At 35.9% G+C, this 23,193-nt stretch overlaps 1 protein-coding gene across 5 annotated transcripts in view; it reads right to left on the bottom strand.

Annotated features, from left to right (window-relative positions):
• Positions 1 to 23,193, bottom strand: part of ROBO1 (roundabout guidance receptor 1) — a 643,819-nt gene that overhangs the window by 238,943 nt on the left and 381,683 nt on the right. The window lies entirely within an intron of this gene.

The raw sequence follows: 23,193 nt of genomic DNA on the forward strand, positions 1-23,193 counted from the left end.
CCCCCCCCCCCCCCAGTTCGCTGTGATTCATTCGATAAATTCCAAGCTTAATTTTTTGCAACTAACAAAGCATAAAAGACTAAATCTATGAACCAATGCTTTCATTGTACTCTCCCTTTTAAGGCCAAAATCCAGCTTTCAAGCAGCACTGAGCATTATTAGCATCTAAGTACACTGGCTCATGAAATACAGGACATTAAAATCAGACTTTATCCCAGAAGCCTAGACAGAAAATGAGATGTTTCTACTGTAACTTTTAGAAGTAAAAAAAGGAAAATTTTCACCACTGTAGCTGATCATGGGTGAAAAAACACATGGACCGAACAGTACATTTTCATGCTTAGGAAATACTTGCTAAATGTGGATCTGTGAGCAGTAATCAGACAGGAAAAAAGAAAAAAAATCTCCAAGGACACATATGATTAACAAGCTGGAACCAATTAAAATCAAATGAAATCCATTAGAACAGAAGATCCTCAAAGTTCTGCTCATGCCTTCCTGGGTGGCTACATGATGCCTAAATAAGCACATGCAACACAGGACAGGACAACCAGGAGTAAAAAGTTACTTGTGCACTGTTCATGCTTGAGAAGACATTGTGTAACATTACTTACAAAAGATTTAGTACAAGACAATGTAGTGTATCACTAAAGCATATTTACAAGTAAAGACAAAAATATTTCTCTGGCCATCTGTTTAGGTTTCCAAAAACTGGCCATTTGAAAAGTAATACTATGAAACAATCCCACGTCATACTGTGTTTATGCAGGAACACTAATTTGAGCATGTTCAAAACGTAAAAATCTCTGTTTTGTGATATGAAAAACACCCCTCTATTTTTATGTATTCAATAAAATAAGATTTTTTAATATTCTTTTTATTCCAGGCTGATTCATGTTATACACATATGAGAAAAATCTTTCTTTGGGAATATCTTCAAAAGGTTAACTTGAAAAATCTGGGATCTATTCCTAAAGCTTAGAAGAATATTGATATTTTCTAACTGAACTTTCTTAGGTGAAAACCATATCTACAATGGCCTTCTACAGCAAAGGTTTGTTTCAGTCATTCTACCGGATGTTTCTTCTACCTCTAACACTTTAGCAAATGGCAATAAACCAGGCAAAATCCTGTCAAAACTGTTGATTTTCCTAAGCAATTTAGTTTTATCTCCCCTACTGTAGATTATCCAGTTAATAACTTCACTCTAGTAAGGCCATTAAAGCACTTTTTTCAACTAAATGTCTGAATGTTGACCTCCCTCAGGCTTTGTAGTTCCTTCACCTCTCTCATCCCACCCCGTCTCATCCTTCAGTAGATGTTCATCTTTCCCCTCCTTCCTCTAAGACTAGGGTTAGCTGATTTCACTCATTTGGCTTTGAAGAACCACTTCTGTGATGATAATTCCTAGACCTTCCTCCCCACTCCTGACCCACCCATGTTGTCCCCTGTAACACTGCTGTCCTTTGCAATTGCTCAACATAACCAGAGGTTGTTTGGGGCTCTAATATCAGGTGTGATAGAAATACAACTTCAAGTGAAGTTACAAAACCTTTCATATTCTCCTAATTTAAATGAAAGTGGGTTGGTTCTCAAATGTTCCTTCAGTGGGGAACTTCATCAGACACTTAAAAAACCCCTGTATGAATTATATAAACTCTAAGATTTTTATCTACTATCTACTGATAAATATCATCACAGTAATGCATGTAAAGAGGTCAGTAAGACATGCTGCGTGCATCTTATATTGCTAGAAACATTACACCAACATGCTTATGGACAGGCAACGTGATACTTCCCCCTTCAGACATCACATAGGAATAGATAAAAGGGTTAATATATACTTGGTATTGTTCTAACAAGCAAGATATCAGCTGGTAGGTGAGACCATACAGAAAAGCACCACTGAAACCCAAAGAAAATACCAGCTGTCTCCGCTCAGAGAAGACAGATTACCACCTGTCCAGTTATCTTCCACATACAATACAAGGCACGGTGGTCATTTTAACAGGGATAACTGTACTCATACGTTATTTAATTTTGCACTTCACTCTGACTACTTGCAAATATTCGTGATGTATCATTGTAAATTGTAGATTAGCCCAGTGGTGATGTTTATCTAAAGGCTGAACTTCATGCTTACTTTAGCTCCCTGAAGCCTTAAGCTGCCACGTAATATGTTAGCATCACTACTTCAGGCAAACAACTGAAAGCAAACACATATGCATGTGTGTACACACACACACACACACACACACAGATGCACAAAGGGAGGAAAATAATTTTAGAAATACTAACATTTAAAACAAATTTTAGGAAGGAATTGTTATAAGTCACAGTCTGCCAAAAGAACACGTACCAAGCTTTGTTTTATATACACTTGTTAGCACACAAAGTGATACAAGATCATAAACAGTATTGTAGCTTTGAAACCAACCATGAAATAAAAAAAAAAAAAAATATTAAAAAGATCTTCTCACATTCTATACAGCTAGGAAAAAAAATAAAAATCTGTTCCAGTAAATTTTACAATGATAATAGAACATTCTACTTATGAGATTAATACATGATGATCAGCACTTTTTTTAAGAACAAGTAACTCGAAACTCAGCATCAACTTTCTACTGATTCAGACAGTGATTCTTAGAAGTTGAGTGCTTTTATGTATGCAATGAATAAATAGTTTTATAACTAACCTGAATTTTATAAAGAAATAAGCCAGAGAATCATCTACAGTGTTACTCTGCCACCTTCACAACCATAGCTCTGTCAAAAAAGCAGACTCAACCTGGGCTCCTTAGATCCTACAGGAGCTGCAAACTTTATCAGAATATTCTGGTTCTTCATGTTATTATTTTTCTGCTATTCTCTGTGTTGAAAACACAAACACACAAAAAAGGCCCTTGAGAGTCACTGGCATGGAATACAGCTGACTGTTGTCTGTCAGCCAGGTGTTAGTGGCTAAAAGATGCATCATTTGAGAGGAATAGGAGGCAGGAATACATCAACAGGGAGTGTGATGAAGGATCTCAAATTCTGAATGTCTCTGAAACTTGCTCAATCCCTGGAAATACTTTGCCCTAGCAGCTGTTCAGATGTTTGTTTGAACAAATGTTTGTAAAAAATGCTGAAATAATTATTGTGTATGAAGCTGTTGCATCATGGTCTAAAACTGCTAGTTATTGCAGGGCTCTAAGACAATGTGTTGTGGTTTTGACCCAGAATCAAGAATCTACTTATGCTGCTTTCAGTTTTAGAAAAAATTAAAGACCCAGAGCCTCAAAAGATTCACAGAGAAAGGATCACAGAATGCCTGTGAAAGCTTCACTCATTCATTCAATTCTATTAGATAAGGTGCGAAATTTATGATAGTTCAGAAATTTAACACTGTATCCATTTCTATGTTTTTTGCTGAACTAATGACACAAATCTACCATCTAGCCTTTTCAGTATTTAGAAATTCTTAACTTTTCAAACAATAAAATGTCACCACATATTTACTCATATATTTTAATTCCTTCCTTGTCTGTACTTACTTGGTATTAAGTTGCTGAGTTAGCAAAATAAAAATCAAGAAATAAATTATTTCCCACCCCAAAAAAACCCAATTCCACAGAACAACATAATTTCCAACAGTGACATATGATTTTTTAATTAGAAATTCCAGGCTAGAAAACATAAAATTATCATAAAATTAAACTGAGGGAACTTCCAATTTTAAAACATGTTATAATGTAGTTCAACATGCAAGAGATGCACAATTTATGGACAAATAAAATAGCTATGAAATAGCTAGGCATTTAATTAGCTTCCACTTCATTGAAGCTGATAAAATTTATTTTATTCTCAGCTGAAGCAAGTCAAGGCTTTTCTTGTGCTGCTCTACATAGCAACTGAGATATGCATGTCGCTTTTAATAAAGCCTCAAATGCTTTGATGGTAAGATTCTTTAAATATAAATTAATTTACCTTCTTAAAATTGTTTCCCTATTTTGTAAGGGAAACACATATTCCTTAAATTACTTTTAAAATAAAAGTAAGTCTACTGAAATACGAAGCATCTTTTATATATGAAGTTCAGATATTGTAACTTAATTACCGTGTTTGCTCTAAGCATATTCAACTGCATGTAAAAAAGATCGTATACAAGTTAATCATATAGCTATGTCTATAATCTAAGTCTGACCAATTGCTAAGTCAACTTCTCGGTCCCAGTAGTGTCACCCTGTCTGTGCTCCTGCCACCTGTGCCAAAGTTAATACCTTAACATCATAGATACAGCTCTGTTTCAACACCAAAATGGCAGCTTTTGCAACTCCAACTATGTCTAACCACGACAGTCCATTAAACAATGGTTATAATAACTAACTGCACTCAGTAATCAGTCTTGGTTATTATAAATGAACAAAAAAAGCCCCATAGATAAAAATAAACTACATTTTACAGCAATTTTTACAGAAATCAAGGAATGCCTCAAGGTCTTTTACACATAGGAATTTCCTTCAAGAGCAAACAAATTAAGATGACCATTAAAAATTTAATTTTATGTTATTTCACAGGTTTCATACATAAGAGTTTATTCCCTATACAAGAGTCAAATATTTTACCTAAAACACTGCAGCAGGATGTGACTATATTATGCTTAACAGTAAATACTATAAACACAAACTTACTCTGTTACCTACTACATTAAATGCATAAGGTTTTTAACAGTCAGTTCATTCTAGAACATGGACATATAAATAAATTATTTTTAGTTTAGGCACTTTGAAAGAATAAATCTTCTATGCAGTCAAAATTTTACTGCTTCAGTCTGATGAGACTTTTGTTTCAAGTAACCAGACAGTTGTGCCATCCAGGTGAGAAACAGAAGTTCCTACCAGATGTCATTACTATGACATCAGGTGAAAATAAGAAACATCAATGGATAGAATTTTAAAAGTTCAGTGGATCATTAGGTTAAAGTCTAACAAGAAAAAACACAGGCACAAATACTGTGTAGGAAGACAGAAGTCACAAAAAGATGACAGAATCTGAAGGAGTATGACTTTTTCATAGTTTTACCAAATACCTCATTATGGCCCGGCAGCAATATGTCATTGCCCAGCATGCTACCCTGACAGCAAGAGATTACCACCTTCAGCTGCTTATTCATACGCCTTTAACAAAAGTTATCTTCTCCAATAAAGATACATTTAAATATGTTAGCCTAAATACAGGCTAAGTAACAGCTAGCATATAGCCTTCCCCTAAGTTAGTTTTGCCAAAATAATTCTGTACAGCTTAAATAGCATGGTTTAGTTCAGGTTCTCTCAGAACAGACTGTCTTGATGATAGCTACACATGCAGTTATGCTGCATCTGAGTGGGACTATAGCAATGGTAGGGGAGGACAGAAGCAAACAGGTGGGACCAAAACCTCTTAACTTGGCTTAACTGTAGCCAGAAGAGCACATCTGAACTAATTTGACAGAAAAGCAGTTAGTGTCACACCTAGCCAACTCCGCACCTCTGTGGGGTTGCATACATGGAGGAAACGGATAAGGTTACCCTCTCAGCCCCAATTTCTGAGCCATACAGTAATGAGAGCAATTGTCTGCTCAGGATAACACACTCTAGTACTTCAGCAGCTGCAATCTGGAGAAAGAAACCACACAGTATTGGAATTTCTTTCTCCATGCACTCAAAATAGCTTGTGCTTGCTGCTCTTCTGAATTTCTAAATGTAAAAATGTTTCTGTTTTTTTTTCAGAAGACTTACGAATAAAGAGTAATCACAGACATAGTCCTTTTCTACTGTGGTTCTTTTTAGAGTCTATATAATCTCTCAAGTATTTAACTACTTATTATATTATGTAACTATTACATAGATTACAGCAGGTTTGAGTTCCTGTAGTGCTGTGATTGAGATACAGCAACCCAGACCAGCAGTAGGCTAGAAGAAGTCCCTTATTGGTAGGTTTTCTCTGCAGTCTTAAATCCGTGAACAGACATCCAGGCTGAGCTATCTCACATAAAACTAATACTAAACCAAACCCTTCCAAACTATATTCAGGTTCTTTATTTTAGATGGAGACAAACTCATTCACATTAACATCTACTGTTTTCATTCATTACAATAGCTGTGGGGCTCCATTTCCCCTGTGAAACTACACAAAGGATTGCTTACCTTGCCATGCACAAAATGAGTTGTGGCACAGCATCACAAGGCCTGGAACAATAGCGTGGTTTAGTCTGCACCTCAACTGAAAAATCCAGGAAAACCAAGTAGTCTGCAGCTTTGGACCATGTCTGTGACTCAGTTCAGACCATTAGCTCAGCTGTCAAGCACTTTTCACTTCTAACTGATGGGAAAAAGATTAAGGGAAAAGCCCAAGTTCAATATCCAAAGAGACTCATCTACTGGAACTTGTTAGCTCTGCCTGGGACAGTGGCTACAACAGCACTTTTAAAAAGTACAACACATGCGCTCTGTGCGGCTTATTCATCTCTTCCTACTCTGTTTCTGTATGTTCACTCCTATGATGGACTGTAAACTCTTTTGGTCCTGTGAATGCTGGATTTCATTCTATGGTCAGTATAAAAAATGGTAAAACCAAGTTTTCTTAACGCTTTCCTGACTTGCTCAGTATCTATGCCTATAAATTCTGATTTTACAGGACATATTAATAAAATACTATTTGAGAAAAAAAAAAAAAAAAAGATACTAATACACTAGAAGAAATTTAGCCACACAGTGATTTATATTTTCATACTGAAGAATTTCCTTACCGATAAGAAGAGAGATAACTGTGTTGTCAGGTGTCATATGAAAACAGTAAATTAAATAAAAACATGCCAAGCAAAGATGTTATAACCAGGATAAAATAGTTATTTTTCTCCTTGTAACATGTGATTTTGGGAACTCTGGAAAATACTACAAATCCTTTTTTTGAAATACTTCATCTAGGAAATTGATTAAGTCTTTTTCCATGTTGCCTAGAATAATATAGGCAGAACAAAAATATATTTGTAAATGGTTTATGATTTCATCTATTTTATTACTTTGAAATATTCATTATAGGTTCTTGATCAAAACCGAATATATTTATAAAGACTTTTTAAGTCCTACCAGTAATTAAAGGGGGTCTAAAGGAAAGATGGGGAGGGGACTCTATCAGTAAGTGCAGTGATAGTACAAGGGGTAGTGGTTTTAGAGATGAAAGAGGGTAGATTTAGATTAGATACAAGGACGACATTCTCTCCTGTGAGGGTGGTGAGACAGTGGCAGAGGTTTCCCAGAGCAGCTGTGGCTGCCCCCTCCCTGGCAGTGTTCCAGGCCAGGCTGGACGGGGCTTTGAGCAACCTGGGCTAGTGGAAGGTGTCCCTGCCCATGGCAGGGGGGTTGGAACTAGGTGATCTTTAAGGTCCCTTCAAACCCAAACCATTCTACGATTCTATGATTATTTCATTAACAGAAAAGATAAACTAAATTCACATTGCATTTACCAGAATGTTCATTTTCTCTCAACACAACCATGTGCACCACAAAATCCACCAAGAAAAATCTGAGAGTATAACTTTAAAAAGACCTATGCTGTGCTGATACTGACTTTTCTCAATGCATCTTTTGCTTTCCCTCCCAAGTAAGAAAGTACCAATGTAAGCTATGAGCAAGAGCTATGAGAGATGCTTTATTGCACCAGATTTATAATAACCTGAAATCTATTGCTTTCCCTTATAAACTCAGACATAGCTTGGCATTGACATTATTTTGAACTCTTTCTGTATGATTAACATCTGACAGGCTTTGAGAAGGGGGGTGGGGTGGGGCGGTGGACTAGGTGGTCTCCAGAGGAACCTTCCAACAACAGTGATTCTGAGGCTGGTTTAGAAACAATGCTTTGATAAATGTACATCTTTAAATATTTATATTAGTAAAAATATTTCTAGGTTTATTTTCTATTAAAACTTTAATAATTCAACTACTATTCTTATGAAGTGAACCTTCCAGCAAGAGACCTTCATGCACACTAGACAACAGAATATTCAACTATGTTCACAAAGGCAATAAACATACAAGGCCACTTCATACAGGCTGTGACAAATCATCTTCCCTAGATAGTTATATAACCAACCACTGTAAAAGCCTCAGAAAACGCATTTTCTTATTTTAAATATAAGGCAAACAAAACTGAAATACTCTTTAAATTTATGTTTTATTTTTATTCTAGTCTCTGTTTTTTTTAAAAGAGACTAACACATTGCTGCCTGTACACAAAAATATACATGTCCTCAAGGAGTACCTTTAAATTCTGAAATGGTATAATCAAGGATGACCACCTTCCAGAAGAGACCGTACTTTCCTTCTGAGAACATGAGGCATCCCAAAACCACTGAAAATGTTAAAGGTTTTTTTTGTTCTCAAAGTTCATCTTTATATACAATGAACTGGGAAATTAATGATTGCAAATTAAGAAAAAATAGGAATATTATTTTAGAACATAATCATTTCACCTGTTTCTTAACTTGAAATCCCTGCCCAAATTCGTAAGCCCTAATATCACAGCATCTTGAAGAAAATAATGCAAAACTCTACTGGATCTTTGAAATTTAGGACCCTAACATCTATCATCAGCATAATTTCTCTTACAAGAAATTTCGTATATTTTGGTATGATTCAGTGTTTTTATAGTGAGGAAATAAAGGCAACCAACACAATACTTATTCTTGTAGTCCAAGACACTTTCTCGTTCACATTCCAAATTGCAAGCATCCAGATTACAAGTAAAACATTAAAATGTCCCATTTCTAGAAATTTGTTATATCGACACTCTACTGGGTTACAATTCAAAGTTAAATTTTGCAGGCTTTTAATTTAAAGGACAAATATAATATTTGCAAGAAGGGATATTATTTTTTTTTTTTTTTTTTATCATGAGTATATGTAAGCAAATAACTTCTTGGTATTTTTTCTAAAGAAAAATATCAAAAAGAAGCTTAGAAATTATAGGTAAATAATGCATTCCTTCATTTTTAACCAACTACTGTGGTTTTACACATTGATCAGACTTGCTGTACTTCTGCACAGAAAGAACAAATTGTTTGCATCAATTTTTACAATCTCCCAAATATTTCTAGATTAAATCCATTTCCTACTTCTGGCTCGTTTCTGTCACTAGTTCATAGTTATTTGAACTACAACGTTGGATCTAACAGGGAACATTAAACAATAAATGACTGAGGGAAACACTCTAATGACATATCTTAACTGTACCTGAAACAAGAATATCAAAGGCTTTGTTAAACTTTCCAGTTACCTGAGTTCCAGCACAGCTCATCTAAAACAGGAATCCCTTCGCCCTGTAAACTAAAATGTTTTTGTGTCTTCTACAGTTGCTACCAATTCCAGTGTGGAAAATTTAGCGTAACTCTTAAAAAAACCCCCATGTGCTATACATATGAATCCCATAAACAACAATTATTCTTTAATTCTCAAACTTAGTTCTTGTTTCTACCATTTTTTAAAAAAAAGATTTTACTTGGAACAAATCCTAAAAACTCACTGGAAATATTTTACTTAAATTTTCCTTAAATCCTACAATAAGCAACATTATGATGTTAATTTGCAAATCTCAGTAAAACTGCCCTAGCAGAATGGCCAACCTGCCCCAAATACTTGTCAATAAAGACTCAGCTGGCCCTTTTTACTCAAAGTAGCCAATAAGGTGCTGCCTTTGATGTGTAGAACTCCTATGCAAAGGCATTTCTATATGGCCATAGATCTCTTTGGATATATATTCTACTGAGGCCAGGGCAGAAAAGCTATACTAGTTCAGGGCCATAAAGCACATTAATGCAATTCTGGAATACAGTGTGTCTTCCTGGCCTCAGTACTCTCTGACATAACTCCTTTAAAAACCTGTTGTGGGTTTGTTTTTTTTTTTTTCTTTCAGGCCAGTTCCACCCTTGCAGTACTGTCTATTATACAGCCTGAAGACGTAACACAGACAGACCTGAAAACTAAAAGCAAACTGTGTTACTTTTTAAATATGTAATAATACACTCCAATATATATCATCATATTATCTTTAAATGCTAATGAATTTGTCACTTTTTAAGACAGCAAGAACAAATGGAAAATATTTTATGCTATCATTCGCTTTATAGAAAAATCTTAAAAAAAAAAATCATCTAAGATTTTAAATACTGTATCTTCAGCTTTACGTTCACATGTGCAGATGTTTGGCATAATGAATGTTAAGGTTGTACATGCTCGTATAATTCTTCTTCAAAGAGGGAAAAACACTACTTAAAAGATGTGACAGGTAGTGTAAATATTGGGGGTATGAATTTATTTATAAAAATTCACATTTGTACCAGTGGTTCACAAATCAAAGAACAGGCCAGTGCTGAAAACACAGAACAGAAAGTAACTAGGATGTTCTCACTAACCATCTAAATTGAAAAATACCTCCATTACTTAGCTTGTGAAATGATGACTGATGCTAACAAAAATTACACTGAACTTGACAAGCTCAAGTAAAGAAGCTAAGTAACCAAGCAATCCACTTCCATCAGGTATATCTGTTGTTTAAGGAAACTGTCAACATACCATGTAATAAAGATGCTTACGGCCCAAACAGAGTAACAGCCCACAGATCTGATACAATACCACCTCTGTAATTATTATTATCCTAATGATGTAAACTATGAATAAACATGCAGCAGTTTAATTGAACTTTGGTGCAGACACAATCTTCATTCTTCGTTCATTTATTTTTAGTTACTTTTGCAAATATTCCAGATCAAACCAAGACCTAGTTTGTAGCCTTTGTACCCATCTATTCATACAGACTAATTTAATATAGATCACTTCATGTAGTGATTGGAGAAGATTGAGAAGAAAGATCTGTAAAAGAAAAATAGCAAATGAAAGTGAATTTAAGGACAGACAAGTTCGAGATAACTGGGCCTTCAGAAAACAAATGCAAAATTGTAGGAGTAGTAGTAACAGAGGTTAACAGCTATTTTACTGGAAGCAGGCCTAAGGCTGGAATAAAACTTGGGTACAGGGTTCCATAGATAAAAGGCAAATATTCTCCTCATCATTAAAATAAAAGAAAATCTTTCACATTAGGGTTTCCCATTCTTAACTAAAGAGGGAAAAATCAATGTATTTGTTTGCTGCTTACCAGAAAGTAAATAATTGAAAAGTTATTGCATTTAAAAAGAACTTTCTTTCCAATCACTAACAGAAGAGCATGTCTGTAAAAGACTGCATACAAATCAGTTTTGTCTTCAACTACAGCCTTTCTGTATTTCATCTTGAACTAGAATCCAGCTATGTTGAACAGATTCCCCGTCTCCTTAAAATTTTTATAAACTCAGATGGTTAAATGACAGTCAAAGGAGACTCTTCATATTGCACTCCCTCCAAAATCTTCCTATGCATTACAAACAATCTGTGTAGCACTGCAGGGATTTGGCCTTCACTCCACTGAAGTTCAGGGGCCTACAATCACACCATAAAGCTGACCTTCATACACAGATGCTGGTACTGGTATGTAAATGGCTAGAGAGATAAAACATTTCACTGAAATAGAAAACGGAGTATTTTCAAAATAACATGCAAATTCTAGAAGAGAACAGAAGCCTGAAAAAGATGTTGCAGTTGCAAGACATCAAATGGTTATGAAAAACATTCTAATTTTAAAAAATATTTTTAAACAAAAGCTTTAACCTTCACTGGAATGGAAGGCCCTTACTATCTACACAAACTATCATAATATTTACCACCAATTTTAATTATAAACTGTATTGCAGAGACTTTTATTGGCTACCAAGTCTTATTTTACATCACCAGTAATCCTTACCATAGAACAAAAATGCAAGAGTAATGTTCTACTAGGAACCTCTTACTGTAAATGAGCTCAAAATTATTGTGACTACTATTTTTCTAAACAAAATGGCAAAGCACGCACAGTAGGCATTTGTGTATTTTGACTATCTTAACAATAATCACTGAAATTGCAGGGTTAATATTTAGAAAGTTTACTACTCTGCAAAAAGAAAGTGTCCTACCTTACATTTTCTTGTTGTCACAAAGAAACAATTACCTTTCCATCACCATAAAGCTTACTTCGCCCCACCCTAATGAAACACAACATCTGCAGCATTAATTTTATTTCTAGCCATAAAAAGGATGAGGGTTTTCAGACAGTATTTTCCAATGTATTTTGGATAAAATCCTCTTTCATAAAGAGGACTTCTTTCCCTCTAATTAGTCCACTACTCCTTCATGATTCTTGTTGTAGAAGATTTCATTTCCAAGTACACCTTGAACTTCCTCAAGAAGGTGAAGTCAGTACCATTTCCCAATTGGTGCCTTCAAAATACAGCTTCAGAGTCTGCAATAACTTTTTATAGTGGCCATATTACTTCCTTTAGAGATGATACAGTAAATCCAAGATACAAATATAAAATGCACAGGCCCATAAAAGATCTTTATTGCATTCTATAATTGAAAATATATTTTGTATTTTATTTTTTAAGGTAGAGTTTCTCTGTGTTTTAAATTTATAGAGCTTTGAACAAGATGGCAGAATAAATTTGTGGAAAATTTTTATTTTAAGTGACATATATATTTGAAGAAATATATACAAAACCTATATAATACACATGTATGTTTAATTACATAGAATATATAATCCCAAGCACAAACATAGGCTGAGCAATGAGTGGATTGATAGCAGTCCTGAGGAGGAGGACTTGGAGGATGTTGGTTCATGAGAAGCTCAACATGACCCAGCAATGTGCACTTGAAGCCCAGAAAGCCAACTGTATCCTAAGCTGTATCAAGCATGGTAAGTAGATTGAGGGAGGTGATCCTTTCCCTCTACTCCGCTCTTGTGAGACCCCATCTGAGTGCTGTGTCCAGTTCTGGAGCCTCCAACAGAACAAGGACATAGGCCTACTCCTATGAGGAGGAGGTGGGGAGAGCTGGTTGAGAGTTGGGGTTGTTCAGCCTGGAGAAGAGAAGGCTCTCAGGAGACCTTACAGTGGCCTTTCAAGAGCAGCCTACAAGAAAGCTGGAGAGGGACTTTTTTACAAGGGCATTTAATGCTAGGAGAAGGGGCAATGGCTTTAAACTGAAAGAGGATAGATTTAGATTGGATATAAGGAAAAAAAATCTTCACAGTGAGGGTGGTGAGGCACTGGCAGAGGTTTCCCAGAGCAGCTGTGGCTGCCCCCTCCCTGGAAGTGTTCAAGGCCAAGCTGGACGGGGCTTTGAGCAACCTGGGCTAGTGGAAGGTGACCCTGCCCAGAGCAGGGGTTTGGAACTATATGACCTTTAAGATCCCTTCTAACCCAGACTGTTCTATGATTCTATGAATTAAACAAACATTTTAAAAACAAAATGCTAGTATCCGTTTTATTTAGAAGATCAGCACAAGAAACGTAGCGTATGTTATCTAAAGTTAAAACATCTATTACTTAAAAGAATTGAATCTACAGGAACACTAACATGCCTTAATATTTTGTTCAATTTGTTTCCCTTGCAATTAAAAAAAGCAGTGTCACTCGTTCCAAAGTGACACACTGCCATACTTACAGAAGAGCCTACCTGTGATTATTTACTCGTACTATGCATACATATTTCAGACAGAATTTCTACTCATCAGCCAGAAGAGCCTCCAATACATATATAGTATGAAGAATCAGATACAAATAATCATCAGGCATCAGACACACGAAACCATGTCTCAACAAATCATCTTAGCAAAGTAATACCCTTGAAGGGAAGTAATTTTTGTTTCTCGAAATCGTTTAAAGATAAAGATAAAAATTCAAATTATTAAGGACAGGTATAAAGAGATCATTACTCTTAATTCACTTTTCTGTGCTTCAGGTCTCAGTCACAATGCAATGCCGAACTTAGGACCAACACCACATACCGGTGGGAAAAATCTGCTGTTTGCTTTCATAGAGGAAGAAGCTAACAAATTCCACAGAGGCCATCAACACAGTTTAAGAAAAAAAAAGTAAATCTTTGGAAGTAACAGATGGAGAAAATCTTACCTAGCTTGGACCATGAATACCAGCTTTCATGGTTTGTTGTGGGTAATGACCCTACTTCCAGGCCAGCGCCACAGCTGCCTTTCCAAAGCTGAGCCTGTGGGAGGTCTTCCCTCCCCAAACCCTCCGTTGGCAGCACATGTCCAAGGAGCCCGTGACTAAGGTGAAGCCACTGAGGCTGCAGGGCTGCCAGAGTCCCGTTTCTACACCCTGAAGGGTATCAAAAGCCTGAGATACAGAAGAGAAGACAAATGATGGCTCATTAAGGACTAAAACTGCAGGTACAACGAACAGCACTGTCAGAAAACAGATATACCTTTAAGAGCCCCTAGAAATAGGGGATAAGGGGAGCAAAGGAAGGAGGCACAGAGCCCTGAGGGCTTGGCACCTTCTATCACTGGGTAGAGCACTTTATTTTCTTACAAAAGTCCAGTTGGCAGATCTGATGCAGTTAAGTGACCATAGGCAGAGGTGACTTAGGAATAAAAAAGTTATTTTCTGTTCACTGTGTGCACATCAAGATACTTTAAAATGAAACTGCGCTTTTGTTGTCTACGGATTTACAAGATGCTATTGAGATGAATTACAGGCAGAGACAGTAACCAAAGTCCAGTGAATAATGTCTTCAGATGTGGACCACAGATCAATTCAAACTTTCTACTCTCCTCTTTAAGTATAAAGATACTGCACAGAGCACTCATCCAAGTCTTGCATATCATCAGCTCACCTCAATACAAGCATATTTCAAGTTTTAAAAAACCCCAAATGAACGCCAAACCAAAAACCTAAAAACATATCTCCTCATTTCAGTAAAATATGACCCAAGGAGTCTACATTTCCCACAGAAGAAAGCTTATTAAAAGCTACTGCTGTTTTCCAACAAGTGCTCTGACCTTTCAACTGCAATTGTCTTCTGCCCCTTTTACTTCTCTCGGATATACTAATTTGTGTACTATACGAACAACCACGTATTTCTTCAAAACGTAAATGTTACTCAGGAAGTCAAAACAGTTTGAACAGCAAATCATATGCTTACTTTCTTACCCTGTAACTGCCTTTACTGTGTTCTTAATTTAAGTATAAATGACAGTAATGAAATTAACTCCAGTGCTGATTTAAGTTCCCAGAGCAGTATGAAAGCCAAGATGCAGCAGAATTATCTATGTTTTACCTACTGATTTACATAGGCACAAAGCCGTTTAAACTTTCTTCAATGCTGTAACTGTCGTCAGGGTAGTATATATATATATATAGAGAGAGAGCTTCTTAGAGACAGAATCCCTGCATCTAGTTTCAAGTAAATATAGTACTAATTGGAACTTCTGTATAGTGTGAGTTGACCTGTACATTCAAGTTACCTCTCAACATTTGCTTTAATAAAACTATACAGAATACTCACATATAACAAGCTTTTCAAATCTGGAATAATTTGTGCAACTGTTTTCTGAGCCCATTCCAACTTTCTAATGTCCTTTTTTTGTGTGCTTGTGGACTCAGCATTCCAGTAATAGTCTCACCAATTATTCACCTGTATTTCACTTCTCTACTCGTACTTCCCAACATAACTTGGAAAAATCTTGTTAGATCATCTGATGTGAATCCAGGACCTTTTCAGCATCACTCCCTTACAGACTATGGTCCCATAATGCTAAACTTCTGAACATATACCTTTCACGTTTCGATGTACAATGTGTTATTTGAATGCAAGCATATATACTTGTCAAGGCATTCAGTCCAAACACGGACAGTTGACTTAGCTTTACCACTACTTGTTTATCTGCTAAGATTTCTCTTATGTGTAAATCCTGCAAGCTGTGACTAATGATTATTGGGTAAATCCATCCTGAGCTATGTACTCCTGGTTCAGTGACTCTTCCTACATATATCTATTAACTCAGTGGGTATGTGTGTGTGCTTAGAGGAAACGGTCACTGCTTGATTCTCTCTATAAACTAGTCACATAATTTGAAGAAAAGTAAATCAGTTTTTCACCATTAGTTTACATTGTTTTTCTGTGGGCAAGCTCTCCTCCCACTCATCTAATCCCCTATAAAGACTGGTTTAAATCAGGTTTCTTTTTTGTCATAAATGAAGCCAGGAAAAGATTAAAATTACTTTCTTCTTTCCAGTAACAAAATATTTAAATGATGACAGCATACTGAAGGAGAAAAATCAGTGACTCCTAATTACTGCTCCCATTTTCTACCCTCTTAACTTTGAAGCTCTGCATCTATTCCATAACATAGAGCAGAAACATGCATCAGTTACAATTCTCCCTCTAGAACAGGGAAAATTAATTGACAGCCTGAAGGCTGAATCCAGCTCTGCAAAACAGTCTTACTTGGCTCCCATGATGGCCTAGAGCAAGACTGCGCATTGTATACTGTGCTAAATAATTTGTTTAGACCACAGGAGAGCAGGAAAGAAAGAAAAGGGAGTGAGAAGAAATAAGAGGGTGGAAGGAACAAAAGAGCGTGGGTGATAGCTGGCAGGCTAAAAAGGGAAGTGCAACCATTTCAGCACCTTTCCACTTTCCCGAGTTGCCTATACAGACAGCAGCTATCATGGAGCAGACTCGGAGCAGGCTGGGTCCTTCACAGGGTCTGCCCTGAACTGGGCTAAGCCAGAGGTGGCATCGCTTCCTGCTGCAGTGCCTGGGACAACCACACCAGCCTCTTGAGCCCACATGCCTTTTGTAACAGGCTTTTAAGAGGTAGCTTTGCTAGATTTACTAGATAATTCAGGTAGACCAGGAGTGAACCAGTGCCCCAAGAACCCCTACAAACAGAGGAGAGGAAGGCAGCACCATTCCTGCATAGAACCTACAGTCCCTCCAAAGGGAGGTGCCCACTGGAGCAGAGAGATAGTCTGGATGTTCCTGGTTTGGGCATAAAGTCCTCTTCTTTACATCCACTACATATTAAGTAGTATCAGCAAAGTGGCTGAATTTGACTTTATAGGCTTTCCCTGAGCATGGGTTAAATTAAAATCAGTGACACCCATCTGTTTTTGCAGAGGCAGTCCTGAGTCCAGCTGGAACAGAACTAAACTGAAGTCAGAAAAATAAGCATCCCTGAAGCAGGCTCTCCAGCACATTGTATAACATCTATACATTATTAGCATTTCTCTTTTGTACCTGCCTCTCTCTGGATGATTAAGGGTTAAATATACAGTCATCTTGATATATTCATCTGATCCATGAGCAGCTGGCAGGGAGGGGGAAAAGAAAAAAAAAAAAAAAAAAAAAGGGTGGCCCATAACCATAGGGAATCATCAATCCAGGCTCTAGAGGAATAAATCCATAGAAGGAAAATCGAAAATTACAAGTTAGATAACTCAATTTGCATACCAGAACCACTCAAAGAGGATAATTTTTTTAACATTTCAAAGGACTTCCAAAGTTATTTGCAATTAGTGTTAAAAATAGCTATGAAACATTTCAAACAATCCCTAAACCAAAGTGATGAAGAGCAGTCTTAAGAACAAATGTAACAGTGAGTTCCTGATCTGTCCATGGATGACAGACATCTTTGTGACCCCTTGAGATCAAGATTTAATTTCTGCCTGCATCAGTTTTCTGTCTAGAGGAAGGCAAAGGTAAGACTACCATCTTTCCCAAGTATGGGCACATTTGAACATTCATAAAATGTTTTCAAAAATTTGAACTGAAATACATGTAAACAGAGGAGGGCAGACTATTTAGGATACTCTTGCAAAAGGAAACATCACAAAGCAATACTAAGATACTAGTATAGAAGTATATGCATGGATTCTTTTCTGTACACAGACAATATTTACTAAAATTAGCTAGGCTTTATGATTTTTTTTGGAAAATATTGTGATTATTTTTGGTTTAAAAACCTAATTACTTCAATGAGCATTTTGAAATTAAGTGATTGGCAATGCCTACCACTACACCTTTTAGGTTCAGCACATTAATAGTAAAAAAAGCTACATATTGAGAAGGTTTTTATTATTTTTATTGTACTAGCTAATTCCATTATGACAGTTTTGAATATTTCACTGTGCACTTCTTCAAAAATCGTAAGTTTAGTAGATCTTACTTTATAAAGGAACTTTGCTATTATATCAAGTATCTTACCAAAAATGCTGCTTGATGCCTTTTATGAAAGGACAAACCTTTCCACTGTATTTTATATTATGTTTATTTAGGAAGTGGTACATAGGTGATTTTTCATATATTTTGAAGAACATTTTATCAGTTAATAAATCAAAACTATAGTTGTTAGAAAGAGCAGTATAGAAGACGACAGAAGTTTTATGAAATATCTTAGAAGTCACATTATCAGTGGAGTTTTAAAACCTCACCACAGACTACACGAAAGAACTAATTCCACTAATAAAACTGGAGCCAAACAAATTATCTTCAGATAAAGATGTCTACCAGAGAGACTTGTTAGTGTCTGATGAAAAAATTTAAGAGCAGCATGGTATTCAAGGAATCTGCTTAATTATTGCCATCTTACTCTTGTGGCATTTTTAGTGTACATATTCTTTATACTTTAGGGTGAAAAAAAAATTATTCTTTTCTTTTTGACATCAGAGGAAAACCTGCAGTTTTTTACTAAATAGTCTATGTGTAGTAGGTTTGTTGAGTAAGGATAAGGCATTGAGTTGAACACCAGACTTTTAACAGTAACAGTTTTTGCCAGTAAAACATTTACTAATAGGAACTAAGGAACAAAAGCAACCAAGAATGCCTTTACATCTGGAAGTGGTTACAGAAACCAAAATGGTTACTGTGTATAAATTAGCATAGTCACATAACTATATGAATATTTTTTTAAAAAAAAACAAGGGTTAGAAAAAGTATTTGACACTCTTGCCTTTTTTTTTTTTTTTTTAAATTGGAATACTTAAAAAATGAGCTTTTTAAATTAATTTACAAATTTAAAGTGTTTTTTTTTCCACTTTATTATGAACCTTTGGAACTGAATTATAGCTCACATATAGGTAAAATATTAAATTTCAGTCAAGCCAGCTCTGGTGCTCAGCTCCCCTCTAATCACTTTTGATAGCATAGAAGCACAAAGAAGCCCAGTTTAGAGTCCACATGTGTTTAATCTTTGATTAATTGAACAAAAACTAAGCGCCTCCAGACATATTTCTTTTAATCACGGGAAAGATATCTTTTCAGTCACTTTGCTAGTAGGAGAGAGTCAGCAGATGTCTGTCTGGTCTAAAGGGAGTTTCTCTTTCTCTGGAGAAAACAGTTTAAATAGGAGAGTAGCAGCCATATGCTGACTATGCACTGCTTAACAGATGACGTAGAGAAGCATCTACTACCGCAGGGAGTGGAACAAGGCAGTTTTCAAATTAAATTTCTTTCAAATTCAAAGCAATCAGCTGAAATCAATTTACATACAGGATGCAAGTTCAAGTCAGACAGTTCTCATCAAAACAGCTCACAGACACAGAGATGCAAATCTGTCTTTGTCAGCAATATGATTTTTAAGAAAGGTTTTAACGTGATGACAGTAAAAAGAAAAAAAAAAAAATCAATTTCTTCACATTTTTAAACACAGCTACTACTTTTGTTTTCTGGGAAATGATGATCCAAAATAAACCTCATCAATATGAAGTATTTGCCAAAGATTCTAAATTCATACACAAAATGATATTGGCACAATGCAAATTTATCTCCAAATTTAGCTCAGGAGCAAGTCTTTCAGTACTTCAGGAAAAGATGTTTTAAAACGTAGTATTGGGAAAAAAAAGCATCAGAACAACCAATGCATGAGAATTACTAGTCAGCATTTTATTTGTCTGACTTTATTCTTTTGTCTGTATCCTTTTGCCTATGGGCTTACGTCCTACATCATCATCTAGGAAATGTAAACACAAAAATAGGAATGATCTCCTTCACTTCATCTAGTTCTACCAAGATGTCTTGGGGGCTGGAGGAGGAAAGATGGGGTGGAAGGAAGAAAAATCAAGAGTTTAAAGCAGAAACTAGGAAAAAATATACTAGACATCTATTAGCTGAAAACAGCATATAAACTCCCTTGGACCAGAGGAAGCTCACCAACCAGAAAAAAAAGGAGACAGTCAATGGTCCCATTTAATTTGCTAACTTCCACCAAGAAGCTCCCTCTGAACTCTGTGTGAGGATCCATCTTTCAGAGCCCACAGGACATACAGGCTTGAGGTCTATCAAAGAGCACACTGCCTAACGACATGGGAAGGGGAGTATGCAGCAAAGAGTGAAAACAGACTAAGGTATCAAAACATCTATTTCCTTCTTCATATAATTAGGATGCTTGCCTTTACTGGTATTTACACTTGATGTTAACAGCCTGAATTGTCTTGCACAGACTTCTGAAAAGCAACAGTAAAACTAAGGAGAGATTTGGTATCAATTCACTATGGTGGCTGGATTCAGGAAGATGACTTACATGTCTATCTCAGGCTCATTCTTGGAAAGGTGGGGCCCTTTAAACTTGAACAATTTTAATTCAATTTTTTGTTTTGTTCCCTATGAAACTAATGACTGATCATTCTAAATCTGCAAAATCCTTAGTTTTACACTAATCTTACAACTGTAGACTTGGGATCTTCAGCTCTTTAAGTATTCCCAAATACATACAAGTTGTATTTTAGATAGTACACATTAAATTTTCCTTTTAGACAGACATAACTACAAAATGAAGTTTTACCATACCAAACTGTGTCAGTTAGGAAATGTATTTAAGCTAGTCAAGCTTTGGTGGTTTGGTTTTCTGCTGTTTTGTGTGTTTTAAATCCATACACCATTTTATTCCTCGATGCATAAATTAACGTCGTAAACCTTTCTACAGCACAAGCATCCAATAATTCTGATTAAAAATTCGTTATTTTATTCATTGATTTCAAAAAGCACAGACAAGAAAGAAAGAATCAAAACTTCACCAAGCAGTACTAAAAAAAGTAACTCTTCTTTTTGTCTCCACCACTGCCCCTGCAAGGGTGGACATCTGCCTGAAGAAACCTGGTCTTTGAACAAAACAATAAACGAAAAACTCAAAAAAGACAGATCTTTTGTGATATATTAAAACTAACTGCATACTTGAAACAAAAGCCATCCACAACTTCTATGAAACTTCGCCAAATAAAACTGTAACCAACATAAACAACATGTTTGCCATATGCAGGCTTTCATTATATCTTGCTGCAAAGTACTACCTAGAGCATGGGAGTGCAGCAAGTCAGTTCTTTCTAGTAGGAACCCCTGTACCAGCATACTCTCAAACCTATCATCCAAACTCAGCTGCCTACAAAGTGGAGGGGAGGTTCTCTTCCCAAAGAATTTACTGTGGCATCATCAGTGCTGCTGACAAAGTACAGAAAGAAGCTTCAGAATCTATGGTGGCAGTAATAAGAAATAACAAGATAAAATAAACAAATAATGAAAACCTGCTTTTGATTTGGCATGAATACATATTCTATCAAGTGAGTCTCCAGGCAAACAACTAAATCTTAGCTATCTTCACTATAGGAGTGTTTATTTCAGATTCCATGTAATAGATTTGGTCCCAAACAATCAACACAGAGTCAACACCTTTAAAGCCGAAGAAGTCTTAATTTATGAGTACTTTGGACACAGAAATTATTTCTATCATCACTGGAATGGAAACAATTAATATAGTATTAATACATTAATATTTCTAGAAGAAATGTAGTTTGAGTTACTGTCTATCACCAAAGTATTGATAAGTATGATTTCTTCCCATGTTTATCAAGCACTAAATGGAAGCTGCAGCATGCACCATAGCATGTCTACTAGCCCACTGCACACAGGATGCAGAGCAAACAAAGTAATTGTTAAGAAACATTTTAATGAAGTGGCGGTATGGATCATGGCTCTAGGACCAATGTTCCACCAACAAGTGAAGAGAGTTGACCTCCCCCAGATGAACAGAGAAAAGATCATACTAAAACTAACAATAAATACCATAAGAAACAGTGAAATGTGGTTGACAAAAGTTGAGGTTATTTTTTTCCCCTATTCTGATGAGGTATAAATGGTAAAACAGCATGCAAAAGAAATTTCTCCTAAATCATGTTACATTTTTGGTAAAATACTCTTCACAGGCAGTTTACAGTAATCCAGGCTTAATAGGTAGCTGCAACAAGCATTGAAAGAGTTAGGTTCAAAGAAACTTACCACTGATAAATGGTAGGTTTTATAATGCATTAGCGAAACCACTACTGTTAAAATCTTCAATGCCTCAAGCAACTTTGGTAATGCCATTGCTTTTGGTAAGCAATGGTATAGCTTCACTAAGTCTTTTTTTATGTATGTAGGAGCTTAACAGGATTCTTGTAAAACTGAGATTTGTCTTTGTTATAAATGCATATGAGTATTCAAATTAGGTCACTGGTTTATCAGCAAGACATTAACAGCTCAAGTAACAACATCTGTAAATTTGTTCATTGACCTCAGCTTGGCTTGAAGCACTGATGCTGTACAATATCAGCATCAATGTCAGGAGGGCAAGTTTGCTAATAATGTAGCCTAACACCATACAGACTGAACACAGAATGAAAACAATACACAAAGAAATATGACTTTACATTTTGAGAAGGATATTACTGGTTTATAACCACTGAACAGACAGAGCTGTTAGCATAGGATTGATATGTAAGATGAGTTATGTAAGGCTTTTCGTTTGTTTGTTTTTAAAGTCACAGCATGACAACTGTAACTGGGATGTTCCTGGGATCTGATGTAGAAAGTATCTGGAGTATTATCCTTTGTAAACTGAAAACAAATGTGCGCAAACTTTTATACACAGCAGCTTATCTAATGGAAGATATCCTGCTTTTGAGGTTAGAGGTTACATAGATGTGTATGTACTTTACAAACACTTTTGAAAAAGCACTGCTCTTGAGAAGCAAATCCATATATCAATGGAAAATAGAAACATGATAAATTATCCTAGAACTTTCATGACAAATGTGAAATAAGTTTATCTGAGAGAAACATGATTTCAAATAAAGATTCATGAAGCCACTGACCAGCAAACATAACCAACTTCCATTTGCATTTGTTTTTTCTTAACATCTTCAAAAACTTTAGACCAGAGAAAGATGAATATACCCCTGCAGCTATTGTTGCCACTCTTTACACAGGTAGG

Source organism: Athene cunicularia (genome assembly GCF_003259725.1).
Source record: "Athene cunicularia isolate RWA chromosome 1 unlocalized genomic scaffold, athCun1 chr1_part1, whole genome shotgun sequence".
NCBI lineage: Eukaryota > Metazoa > Chordata > Aves > Strigiformes > Strigidae > Athene > Athene cunicularia.